Below are 12,975 nucleotides of genomic sequence, written 5' to 3'. Positions count from 1 at the left end.
AGAAACATTTCAGTCTACTTGACACGGACGTGATGCCTATATGCATGATCATTGCCTTGGATATCTTCATAATTATTCGCTTTTCTATCAATTGCTCGACAGTAATTTGTTCATCCACCATATTATTTTCCTTTATGAGAGAAGCCTCTAGTGAAACCTATGGCCCCCGGGTCTATTTTCCATATTATACTTTCAGATCTATAAACCAAAAATACCAAAAATATCCCGCTGTAATTTATTTAATTTTGTTTCCGCAATCTTTTATATCTATCTCTATTATATCTCATCCTTGCAAATAACTCTAAAGGGATTGACCACCCCTTTTTAGTGTTGGGTGCAAGTGTTTGATCGTTTGTGTAGGCACTACGATTGGGGCCTTGGTTGTTCCTCCTACTGGATTGATACCTTGGTTCTCAACAATCTGAGGGCAATACTTATCTACTTTGTTGCAGCACCCTTTGCTCTTCAAGGGAAAACCAACGCAAGCTCAAGAAGTAGCAAGAAGGACTTATCGCACCGTTGTCGGGGAGGATAAATAGCAAGATCAAGCTTACCAAGTACCCATCACAAACTCATCTCTTGCATTTACTTCATTTGCAATTTGCCTCTCGTTTTCCTCTCCCCCACTTCTAAAATGATTTTCGGAAAATACCAAAAAGATTTGCCTTTTTTATTCGCCCTATTTTCGTTCGTCTTTTCGTTTGTTTGCGTGTGTGCTAGATCTATTCGTTGCCACAATGTCTAAATCTGGGGAGGTTTACATTGAAAAGGATAGTAATAATCTTGAAGAGAATAATGATTCTCATAGAGAACCTACTATAATGCATACAATTTTTTTTCCAAATAAATGATTGGAAAAGGTGTTATTCAAGATTTCTTTACTTGTGATTGTACACCACCTACTTTAGGATGGTCTATCCTTAATAAAACTAATAGTCTTGCGGACACCATAACACTACTAATAATTGAACTTGAGAGAAAATTTGTTCATATGCATCCTTGCATACAAATGATTTTTCTTGAGTTCTCTAATATTCAGCTTGTGTTGGGTACAAGTGTTTGATTGTTTGTGTAGGTACTATGATTGGGGCCTTTCTTGTTCCTCCTACCGGATTGATACCTTGGTTCTCAACAAACTGAGGGAAATACTTATCTACTTTGCTGCATCACCCTTTCCTCTTCAAGGGAAAACCAACGGAAGCTCAAGAAGTAGCAGGATCCCTCGCACCCGCAGCAAGGAGGTGTATCCCCCCGGCAACCTGCACAAGGAATGGAATGAATGTCGGGCGGACTAGTGCTACATAGCAGTAGCATACTCATCATGATGAAATGAAACAAATATAGAGTGCAAGTAGCTTGAAACAGGATAAGCAGGTGAAGAACAAGGTGACTGAAGAATTTGAGATGAGGAATTAGAGAAAGTCTTCAGTCAAAGTCTTCAATCAGTAACGATCAATTTTGTCAACACGTATTCAGGGAAATGAAATAGTTGAGGAAATATAACCACGAGCTCAATGAAGACTTTGGTTTGATGACCCACTTCCAACACCTGTGATAGTCGTACGTCTGGTTTGGAGCGGATTGGTATTTAAACCAAAGGACACACAGTCCAAGGACACACATTCCTTACAATATTATCCTTGAGCTAATATCACACATACCTCAGCCAGCACTCGTGGTAAGTCTTCAGGGAAGACATGCAAACCCTCACAAACTCGGTCACCCTGCAATCCACAATTTCCTCTTGGATGCTCTAGACTATGACGCCTAACCATTTGGAAGATATACAATCTTCAAAGGTAACAAGCATCGGTTCCACACACGAACAATCTCTTTACCGATGCTCAATCACTTTGGGTTTTTATTTTTTGGGTTCAGGGTTTTTCCTCGCTGATGATTTTCTCTCAAAGTCCTCAGAGGATGGGTTGCTCTCAAATGACAAGTGTCAAGTTCTCTCTCAGAGGAGCCAACCAACTACTGGTTATGGGAGGAGGCTATTTATAGCGAGGGTGCAACCCAACATGAATGCGCCCATATGATATGACCGTTATGTGGATTAGATTTTGGGGACAGCTGACACTAAGCACATCAACGGTCGGAATTTCGGACTATGAAAATCCTGAGATCTATCATGTTCCTCACTTGTAGACAATTCGCACTGGCGAAATCCTAACTCCTGAGTTAGACCAATTTCCTTAGAGACTAGAAGAACATCGTTTCTGTCACCGAAGAATTTGACTGAACTGCAAGAGATTTCTAAAGGATTCACTCAAAGGATTGGTTATGTGTAGGCTTTGAGATGAGCATCACTTGGAAAATTTTCCTAAGTATTACCTCGACCCCCTTTAATAGTATGGTGTTTCCTATGACTTGAAAATTAGAAAATGAGACTAAGAAAACAAAGTCTTCAAGCTTTATAGTCCTTGCATCAATATCTTCAAGGACACACCAACTTCCTCACTTTCAAAGTCTTCAGGAAAATATTGAAGTCTTCAGTTGAAGATATTCATTTCTAGGGGTCGACATTCTTCTAATATATCAAACTCCTCAGTGACTTATAGAGCCTGTGTACACTCACAAACATATTAATCCTTTAACTTGTAAATCTTCAATACACCAAAATCTCTAAGGGGCACTAGATGCACTTACAAGCTCCCCCTTTTTGGTGATTTATGACAAATAGGTTAAGTTTTCAACGGGGATAAACATATGAAGTGTAAGTACCGAGTTTGAGGAATTTGATTGCAAGATATAGAGAAACTCCCTGTGAAGATGTGCATATTTGAGGAATTTGCTTTGGACTGTAAATGCACATGGTAGGTTAATACCATGGAGATATCCCCCTATATATTGTAGTCCATACACACAATTAACATATATCATGGGGAAATTGAAATGCATGACGGAAAGTGGTGTCTCACAAATTCAACATGCATGCATTAATCAACATGAGGAATAACCATGCAAGAAAGCAGTTTAAAAGGATCGGACCACCACCGGACTTAAGTTTAGAACTCATACAACCAAACACCTCACAAGAATGAGAGTTGAGAGTTAACAAAAAGCCCATATAAATAGACCCGCTTGAAGACTAACTCAAATTTCTCCCCCTTTTTCATCAAGTGACGAAAAGGGATGAAATTCAGGACTAACGCCCCTGAAGAATATCATCTTGATGGTTGTGGAGGAGGTGAGGGAGTCTGGGATTCTCGGGTCCTCGAGCGGTCGGTTAGTCAATGACGGGTTGGCCCATTGGGCCGAGCTATTGAAGATCGGGCCTTATGATGACCTCTACTATGAAAGGAATGTTCCAAAGATTGGCGTGTACTTCAGGCTTAGAAGGACTAGGTGGGCTCATCTACCCCCGGCTATAGTCGGTAACTTGTAAACCCTAGGGCCCTTGGTGTCTATATAAACCAGGGACCCTATCCGTGTAGAAGAGGCTGAATCATCTAGGGTTTAGCATATACTATCTCGAGGTAGATCTAATCTGTAATCATCTTCATCAATGCAATCAACCATGATGTAGGTTATTACCTCCATAGGAGGGCCCGAACCTGGGTAAACCGCTGTCTCCGCCTTCTTCCTACAACCCATCGATCCAAGGTCCATAGTTCGGGACCCCTACCCAAGATCTGCCGGTTTTGACACCGACATTGTTGCTTTCATTGAGAGTTCCACTGCTGGATCGCTAACAAGATCGATAGCTCTCTTAATCGTCAGCGCCAGAATCAACAATGAAGACATCTTTGTCCCCGGGCAGGTTCTCTCCTTCAGCAGCATTACGCTGCGTGCACACACTATCGACCGTCTTGGCCAGATCACAGGTTTCATCCCCGATCAGCAAACAAGGTCAGGGAGTTTCGAACTCCCGACCCATCCATGGACCGATCTGGTCCTCGCTAGAATCCCGGCTTCAACTGATGATATCAAAAACCCCGAAGCTTTAACCTCTATTCCCGCGTTGGGCCATGTCCTCGGATCCCTCTCTTCCGAAGAGTCGACCCCTAGATCGGACCCGACCCTGATGATTGGATCACCGCAAACAACTTTGGACGAACACGCCTCCCTCATAGAGGCCCCAGAGGTTAACTCTGAAAACCAGCTAACGATGTGCCAGGACGAGCCCTCAGTGTTAAACGAGATGCTCGGCCAGATCCAATCATTGCACATCTCAAACAGCCCGACCCGCTTGTAGCACGACTCTGAGTCGGAATACGGGGACTTTTACGGCCCACCCACCACCCACTTGGTAGCAAGTGTCGAATATTTAACCGACATGTTAGACTACGGCTCTAAGGAGCTTGAGGGCATGGACGACGAGGCCGATGAACGCACTCCCCCAAATATAGGGTGATGGGCCGCAACTTCTACTTATGACGTCTACATGGTGGACACTCCCGGTAACAACGACGACCTCCCCCTAGATAAATGATGACAAATCCGTGGAGGAGAATTCAAAGCGCCGAAAGTAGCGTAAGCGTGCTAAGGCAAACAAGGGGAAAAAACTATGCACAAGGCACTTGGGAAAATAAAACCCTAGAGGACCACGGTAACCTCGAAATTCCAAAACATCGACAAGAGGATGCGGACAAACCCGAGGAGCAGAATGACCCCGACGACATTAGCAAGTGGGACGACGATGATTACCCCCCCCCTTGTCGATGAATACCCGGAGGATGAAGACTTCACAGTTCCCAATGACCTTGGAGGTCACGAAGAGTTTCGGTAGCTACTCCTAGCTACTGCTCTAAGCTTAAAGATAAAGGAGCGTCAACTCCAGGCTGAACAAGACACTATAAACAACAGGTGGACCAAGGTACTGGCCGCTGAAGAAGAACACGACCCTAGATAGCCGGATCAGAAGAAAATTTACCCACGTCGCCGACTGCTACCACAATTTGATGTCGAGGCCCCGAAGCCCGCATCCCCCAAGCGCACAGATTACGACCAACCTGACAGCCCGCCTCGAGGGCGCGACACGGTGGCTTTGGACGCCGAATACTATCCCGGGCCTTCCTGCGGAAAGGGGAAGAAAAAAGTGCACCCTCGTGGCACACATGACCTGCGAAACAACCTGGATAACATGACAGGTCGCATCAGGTCCATTTACAGGTCCAGAAAGTACTCCCCCACTAGATGGGATGTAGAGCCACCTCAGGTCTCCTACTACGCCACAGATCGGGATTCATACCGGACTCAACCCAAAGCCGACCTTCGGCACACGATAGCCCGGACTAGAGGCGCACAAAACACACTATGCTTAACACACAAAGTGATTCAACACCATTTTCCAGAGGCACTACAGGAATCGGGCATTTTGCCGTCAGGACGCTACAGACGGCAAAGAGAGAATTACAGACGGCAAAAAATGTCATCAGTCTGTGTGCCCGCAAAGGGTATTTTTGCCGTCAACATTTGTTCGGAAAGACGGCAAATTTTTTGCCGTTAGTACAAATGCTTTGCCGTCATCTATTATAAGACAGATGGCAAAAAAATCACTCTGACAGAACCTCCCACTAACGGACGGTGTCAATTGTTTGCTGTCAGCCGGACCAAAATGCCAGACGACAAAGATGTTCTATTTAAAAAAACATGAGCGTTCTTGTTTATGTGCATGTTCGTTCGGTGGGTTTGCCATTCATTCGATGAGCGCGACTGATACGCAACAAGGACCTCGTCGGAGAAGCATCACCGGTCCCGCTCGGCCAAGGCCATGGAAGGAGAGGTGGGTTTGTGAGTTGTGACGCGTCCCTCCTCGATCTGGTCGCTGCTCCTGGATCTGGATATGAGACAGGGCACCAACGCCACCGAGCCAGCCATGGACGAGCAGTGACGGCCGAAGTTCGAGCCGGGGTGCGACGAACGACGAGGCCGATGACGCCGGGGCGAGGAGGACCGACGCACGAGGAGGCCATTGGCGCCGCGGCGAGGAGGCCTGCAGGGGCATGATGATGTGTCGGGGTCGCCGGGGTGCGACGGGCGACGAGGCCGATGGTGCCGGGGCAAGGAGGACCGACGCGCGAGGTGGTCGTTGGTGCCGCGGCGAGGAGGCCTGCAGGGGCGTGGGGATGTGCCGGGGTCGCCGGGGTGCGACGGGCGATGAGACCGATGGCGCCGGGGCGAGGAGGACCGACGCGCGAGGAGGCCGTTGGCGCCGCGTCGAGGAGGCCTGCATGGGCGTGGGGATGTGCCGGGGTGCGACGGGCGACGAGGCCGGGCTCGGTGGTCGGTGGAGGTGACGGGGGAGGAGTCTAGGCCGGCGGCCAGCGGGGCCGACGGGGGAGGAGGCCTGGGAGTCTCGCTAGCGGCGTGGTCCGGCAAGAGGCGGAGAGGAGGATGTTGCGGATGCGCCTGGCACTCCTGTCCACGACATAGATGAGAGAAAGAGAAGATGGAGGGGCCCACGGGTGTTTGTATGTACCTGCATGCAAATAATGCGTGGCTGTTGCCTGGTTCGTGCGGTGCGTGGTGCGGGTGAGGCAAAATTGACAAAAATGACCCCTGGGACGAAAGAACTCACGGATTGACCCCTCGGGAGAAATAATTCACCGGCCTGACCCTTTTGTGTGGCGCCCGACACCTCGGCGCCACACTGTACTGTGTGACGCCTAGGGGTTAGGCGCCACACCCCCGACCACGTGGCAGGGAGGGCCCCACCCCCCAGGCAGTGTGACGCCTAAGCCTCAGGCGTCACACATTGTAATGTGTGGCGCCTGACCCTTAGGCGCCACACACTGACTTACAGGGCCACGGGCCAGCCCCCTCCCCACCCCTCCCCACCCCCTCCCTCATTCAAACAGAAACTTCCATTGCGGCGGCTGGCTCTCATCCCCTCCCTAATCCCCTCCCCAATCTCCTTCAGATCTGAGGATTTCTTCCTTGGATTGATCCCCCAAGGTAATGTCCTCCCCCATCCCTTCCCTTTCCCATCCTTCTATCCAATTTTATTATGTTTTGGTTGAGTAGATTGATTTTAGTAGATTGATTTGAGTAGGTTCTTAGGATTTGACTAGTTAGGATTTGGTTGAGTATATGAGTAGTTAGTAGTTAGTAGTAGTAGTAGGTATAGGAATTGCATTAGGTTTTGGTTTTGGTTGAGTATATGAATAGTGAGTAGTAGTAGTAGTTAGTAGTAGAGGTAGGTATATGAATTGTATTAGGTTTTGACTAGTTAGGATATGAGTTAGGATTTGACTAGTTAGTATATGAGTTAGGATTTGCATTAGGTTTTAACTAGTTAGGATATGAGTTAGGTTTTGACTAGTTAGGATATGAGTTAGGATTTGCATTAGGTTTTAACTAGTTAGGATATGAGTTAGGTTTTGACTAGTTAGGATATGAGTTAGGATTTGACTAGTTAGGATATGAGTTAGGATTTGCATTAGGTTTTAACTAGTTAGGATATGAGTTAGGTTTTGACTAGTTAGGATATGAGTTAGGATTTGACTAGTTAGTTGAGTATATGACTAGTTAGTAGTTAGTAGTAGTAGTAGTTAGTAGTAGTAGGTATAGGAATTGCATTAGGTTTTGGTTTGTAGTTAGTGGTAGTAGTTAGTATTAGTAGTAGTTCATATGAGTATATGAGTCTTATTTGAATATTAGTAAATGAGTAATTTTTTGTGATTTGTAGGATGGTGTGGCTTCTGAATGATGTTTATGACGCTGAACACCGGGCCTATTTCATGTCGGAGAAGAAGATGGTAAGTAGAAAATGATTAGTAGATTAGTAATATTTTGAAAATGTAATAAGCACTTGATATCTTCTTCTCCTATATGTTTGTAGGAGCTTACGCCCCTGAAGATCCGGTCTCATGGGGCATCCTCTGTAATGCATTACGATGAGCGGTACACCCCGTACATCGAGATGACGGGACTCCTTCCATTCGTGCAGCTTGTGAGTCGGTCAACTCCAAATCTGAACGCTGCGGCAGTCACAGCACTCATTGATCGTTGGAGGCCGGAGACACATAGTTTTCACCTCCGGACCGGAGAGATGACGGTTACTCTTCAAGATGTTTCCATGATCACCGCTCTTCCCATCGAGGGGAAGCCACTATGTATGAGCACTGATTCTGAGGGATGGCGGCATCAAATGGAGGCTCTTATTGGTATGTCGCCGCAGGAGCCGGAGGTGGAAGATGGAGGGAAGAAAGATAGAGTCCCTGCCGGCGCCACTTTCACTTGGATTGCCGCCAACTTTGCTCATTGTCCTGAGGACGCAGATGACGAGGTCATCCAGAGGTATGCTCGCGTCTACATGTGGTACGTCATCTCTAGGACTATCTTTGCGGACGGCACAGGCAAGAATGCTCCTTGGATGTGGCTGAAGGCGTTGACTGTTTTGGACAACAAGTTCAGCTGGGGCTCGGCCGCACTGGCTTACTTGTATCGGCAGGTAATAAATTGTTAATATTAAGTACTCTCTGTTATCTTTTTCTGCTAAACTGATGCATGTTTGTTGTTACTTGTAGTTGGACGATGCTTGTCGCAGGACGACAAAGGACGGTGGAGTTGGTGGTTGTATGCTCCTACTTTCAGTATGGAGCTGGGAACGCCTACCTGTTGGACGCCCTAAAAGCTCAAAGTGGAATACCTGGGATGACCACGACAACCCTGTACGTCAACCTACATGGGCTTACAAGTGGGACTTGGTATCGGAGGTGGCAAGAGAAGTGAACCTATTGTACAAGCAGTACACCAACGAGATGGATTCGCTTACCCCCGAGCAGGTAAGATGGTTTCAGAGTTGACTTCCAGCTTCTATGTTGTGAGTGAAATGAATTGTGGTATTCATCTTGTGTTGTAGGTTGAATGGGAGCCATATGGTGTCGGGACAAACTTTGGTGATGCACACACGTTCCAGCTGAATCCACTATGCGTGCAGGAAAGACATCTTTGGCTAATGCGTTGTCCCCTATCCCACCCCTGCCTCTAGCACAACCACGACCTATCCCACCACTGCCTCTACCACCACCACTTCCTCTAGTAGCACGTCCTCTAGTAAGCCCAAGTCGGCTAGGAACACATTGAGTAGGAACTTGTTGGCTCGTGCTTCCTTGACCCGTCCCTTGTTGGCTTGAACTTGGTTGGCTAGGACTTGGTTGGCTAGGACTTGGTTGGCTTGACCTGGAATCATTGTTTTTGGACTTCTTCTTTTGCGCCGTACACCTTCTTCTGTTGTGCCCTGTTACACCGCAATCTCCACATTGTGATCTCTCAGTAGGCTCTTGGAATTGGTTGTTCCCCATTTCTCTGCCACCACCATGGCCCCATCCATCCATGTCTCCTCTAAAACGCTTTGTCTTTCGTCTTCCCAGTTTCACAACCTTCCACTCTGGGTCGGGCCATAGTTGTACTCCATGATACTCCGGCCATTGTGATTGGTCAAAGTATGGTTCAAATCTAGGAGCCCATGTATGCTTCGTGGTCATGATCGAGAACTCGGACTCCCTCACGGTTAGTGGATGGTTGACGTCCACATTCCTACTGCGAGCTGCCGTGTACAAATGCGAGCATGCGAGATGAAGCAACCTTGGTCTCCCACAAGAGCAATCACACAAGGATAAAGAAACCTTGAACGCCCTGTTTCCGTGTTGCTGGCCATCGTTTGTCGTTCCTCCGGGCTCATTCACTTCGTATGTCCAATCCTCGTTGTTGTACAGGGTAGCCGTTTGGGTGTCAGCCTTCCGTGATTGAAATACCATCCATTTGTCAACCTTTGGTGGAAACTGGTACTTATACTTTTTCTTGTTCTCTCCCGCAATCTGATCATCTGTTTCTTGTGAGTACTTTAGAAAGTATGCTCTCAACTTGTCGAATGTGTATTGAACTATTGCCGTCACCGGCAACGCACGGACACCCTTCAACACCCGGTTGAAGCATTCTGCCATGTTACTGGTCATTTGACCATATCTTCGGCCATCTTCGTCATAAGCTCGTGCCCACTTGGCCCGAAGTTCAATGTGCCTGTTAAGAAACTCAAGCCCACCTGCATCAAGTTTTTTGTTTACAAGCAAAGCATTGTACAATCTTGCAAATCGTTTGTCAGAAAATGCTTGACAACAATCCTGAAGATCATCCGCCAACTCCTTGCTACCACATGCCCGGTAGAAGTTTGCACAGAAATGCCTCATGCACCATCGATGATGCAAAGGAGCATGGCCGGGAATGACAATGTCAACCGCGTTAAGTATGCCTTGATGACGATCCGATATGACACATATTTCCCTCTCAAACGGTAATACCTTGGTTCTCAAAATATGCAAGAACCATTCCCAGTTAACATTGTTCTCTGCCTCAACCAAAGCAAAAGCCAAAGGCATCAACCGGTTATTGGCATCACTTGCTATTGCAACCAACAAAGTGCCCTTGAATTGTCCGGTCAAAAACGTGCCATCGATGGAGATGACAGGACGACAGTGCTGGAAAGCGCTCACACATTGCTCAAATGCCCAAAATGCACGGCCAAATACGCGAACCCTATTTCCATTCTTAATCCTTGTTTTCTCCCCATACGGCTCGACCACATGAACCATGCCCGGGTTAGTGTGGGCAATAGCTCCCAACAACCTAGGTATGCGGTTGTATGCTTCCTCCCAATCACCATACAACATCTTGAATGCGGCTTGCTTTGCTTTCCATGCCTTACCATATTTCACCTCGTAGTGAAAGAGGGCTTTCACAAGGTCTTGTACGCTTTTTATGCTCATTGTAGGAAGAGAGGAGATGGAGTTGGAAAGCCTATAAGCGATGAACTCGGAGGTTAGTTGTCTATGGCTTTGCGACGATAGGGCACCATCAACCCTCTTGCCTTGACACATGTGAGGCATACAACTGACAATGTTCCATCCTGGCCCTCCTTTCCATGGTCTTGCACGGACAATCCAAGGACAACCTCTATCCTCACAAGCAACCGTGTAACGCAGCTTCATGTTTGAATGAACAACTTTGTGTGGCCTGTAATGCGTAACAGAATATTCATCCAACCACATCTTCAGTTCAAAGAATGTTTCGAACTTTGACCCCGGCAAAATAATATTCTTCCCATGTGTGTCCCGATGAGAAGGTGGCCTAACTCCAAACAATATGCCTTCGCCTCCGTCAACCACGGCTTCATCCGCAAGGCTAAGATCCTCGAACAATGGTGTCCGGTGATCACGCTTTAATACCTTCGTGAAAGCTTCAGCCTCCTTTGCCGTGAACCCTTCCTCATCAACTTCTTCATCGGGACCCTCATCGTCAGACTCAGAGGCATACCCACGTGAGTACGGAATGGAATGGTCCATTGTCTCTTGCAAATTATATTTGTCCAAATCACCAAGATTGTTGTCATGAAGAACATTACCATCATCATAGTGCTCATAATTAGCCTCTACCAATGGTTCATGTTCAATGTTGACCTCTTCGTTAGCCTCATACACACAAGAAAGAGGTTCAATGCTGGCCTCTTCGTTGATGGTTGCAGGAATAGCTTCAACAATCGAAGAGGAAACCCGGTTCAAATCCAACAAGTTAGGAACATTTGTTTTCATGGCAAATAACTCTAGAGCCTTGTCTAGTGATTCGGCCACCGTATCCTTGTATGCAAGCCAACGTTGCTCGGAGTTGACACGCATGGTCTTCCAACGAATGTGCATTCCGAATCCCACATTATGCCTACCAGCAAACTCAACTACATCACTAGGGTCCATCCAATTCAAATCCTTTCGGACTTGTTCCAACAATTCAGCATAGCTAGGACACAAATCGAACACCATGTCAAGCTCATCCGGGTCCGGATCAATATTGCCTTTTAAAAATGCATCCTTGTCCACGTGATGAATATAAACACATGTTCTTCCCATACCTAAACAACAAAACATAGAACCTTTTTATGAGCAATCATACAATTACAATAACCATAGCCTAACTTCCAAATAACCCTAACCCCCTCATAACCCTAACACAACCAAACATCCCTAACCCTAGCCTAACCCTAAAACAACCATAATGCACACATCCAAACAACCCTAATCCTAACCCCATCATACCCCTTATCCTAACATACAAACAAATAAAACAATATGATATACATCCCACATTTCATGAAAAACTAGGGTTTCCTCAAATTTGCAAAAAAAAAGAACACAAAAGATTTTCCTTTGGATGAGAATGAGGGGAGAGGTGGGGATTACCTTAGGGGAGTGATTGGACAACAAATGCCCGCTCCAAACCTTCAGATTTGGTGATGTAGAGAAGGATTTGAGGGAGGGGGCAGTGGCTGGGAGAGGGGCTGGGGGAGGGGAATGAGGGAGGGGGTGGGGAGGGGGGTGGGGAGGGGGCTGGCTCGTGGCCCTGTAAGTCAGTGTGTGGCGCCTAAGGGTCAGGCGCCACACATTACAATGTGTGACGCCTGAGGCTTAGGCGTCACACTGCCTGGGGGGTGGGGCCCTCCCTGCCACGTGGTCGGGGGTGTGGCGCCTAACCCCTAGGCGTCACACAGTACAGTGTGGCGCCGAGGTGTCGGGCGCCACACAAAAGGGTCAGGCCGGTGAATTATTTCTCCCGAGGGGTCAATCCGTGAGTTCTTTCGTCCCAGGGGTCATTTTTGTCAATTTTGCCTGGGGGTGATGGCCCCTGCCACGTCATCGATCCAGGGGAGTTGCTTTCAACCAATAGCAATTCAATATCCTTTTTGCGTTTGTTGACCCTTGTAATTTTGAGAAAATAGACATGTTAAAAATTAGTAAATTTTCTCAAACTTTTTCTGCATTTTCTAGGACTTATGAACTAACATGAGACCAAATTTCATATTTTTCGGACTTTGTTTACATTTTCAAAAAAGATTGAAAAGTGGATAATATAATTTTGCCTAGAGTTGTTTTGAAACTGACGGCAAAGACAGGAAAATTATCTTTGCCGACTGCATTTTTATTAAAGACGGCAAAATATAAGTTTGCCGTTTGCATTTTTTTATAGACGACAAAATATGTC

The sequence above is a fragment of the Hordeum vulgare genome, chromosome 7H (assembly GCF_904849725.1).
Source record: "Hordeum vulgare subsp. vulgare chromosome 7H, MorexV3_pseudomolecules_assembly, whole genome shotgun sequence".
NCBI classification, from domain to species: domain Eukaryota; kingdom Viridiplantae; phylum Streptophyta; class Magnoliopsida; order Poales; family Poaceae; genus Hordeum; species Hordeum vulgare.
This window is presented reverse-complemented; position numbering follows the sequence as displayed.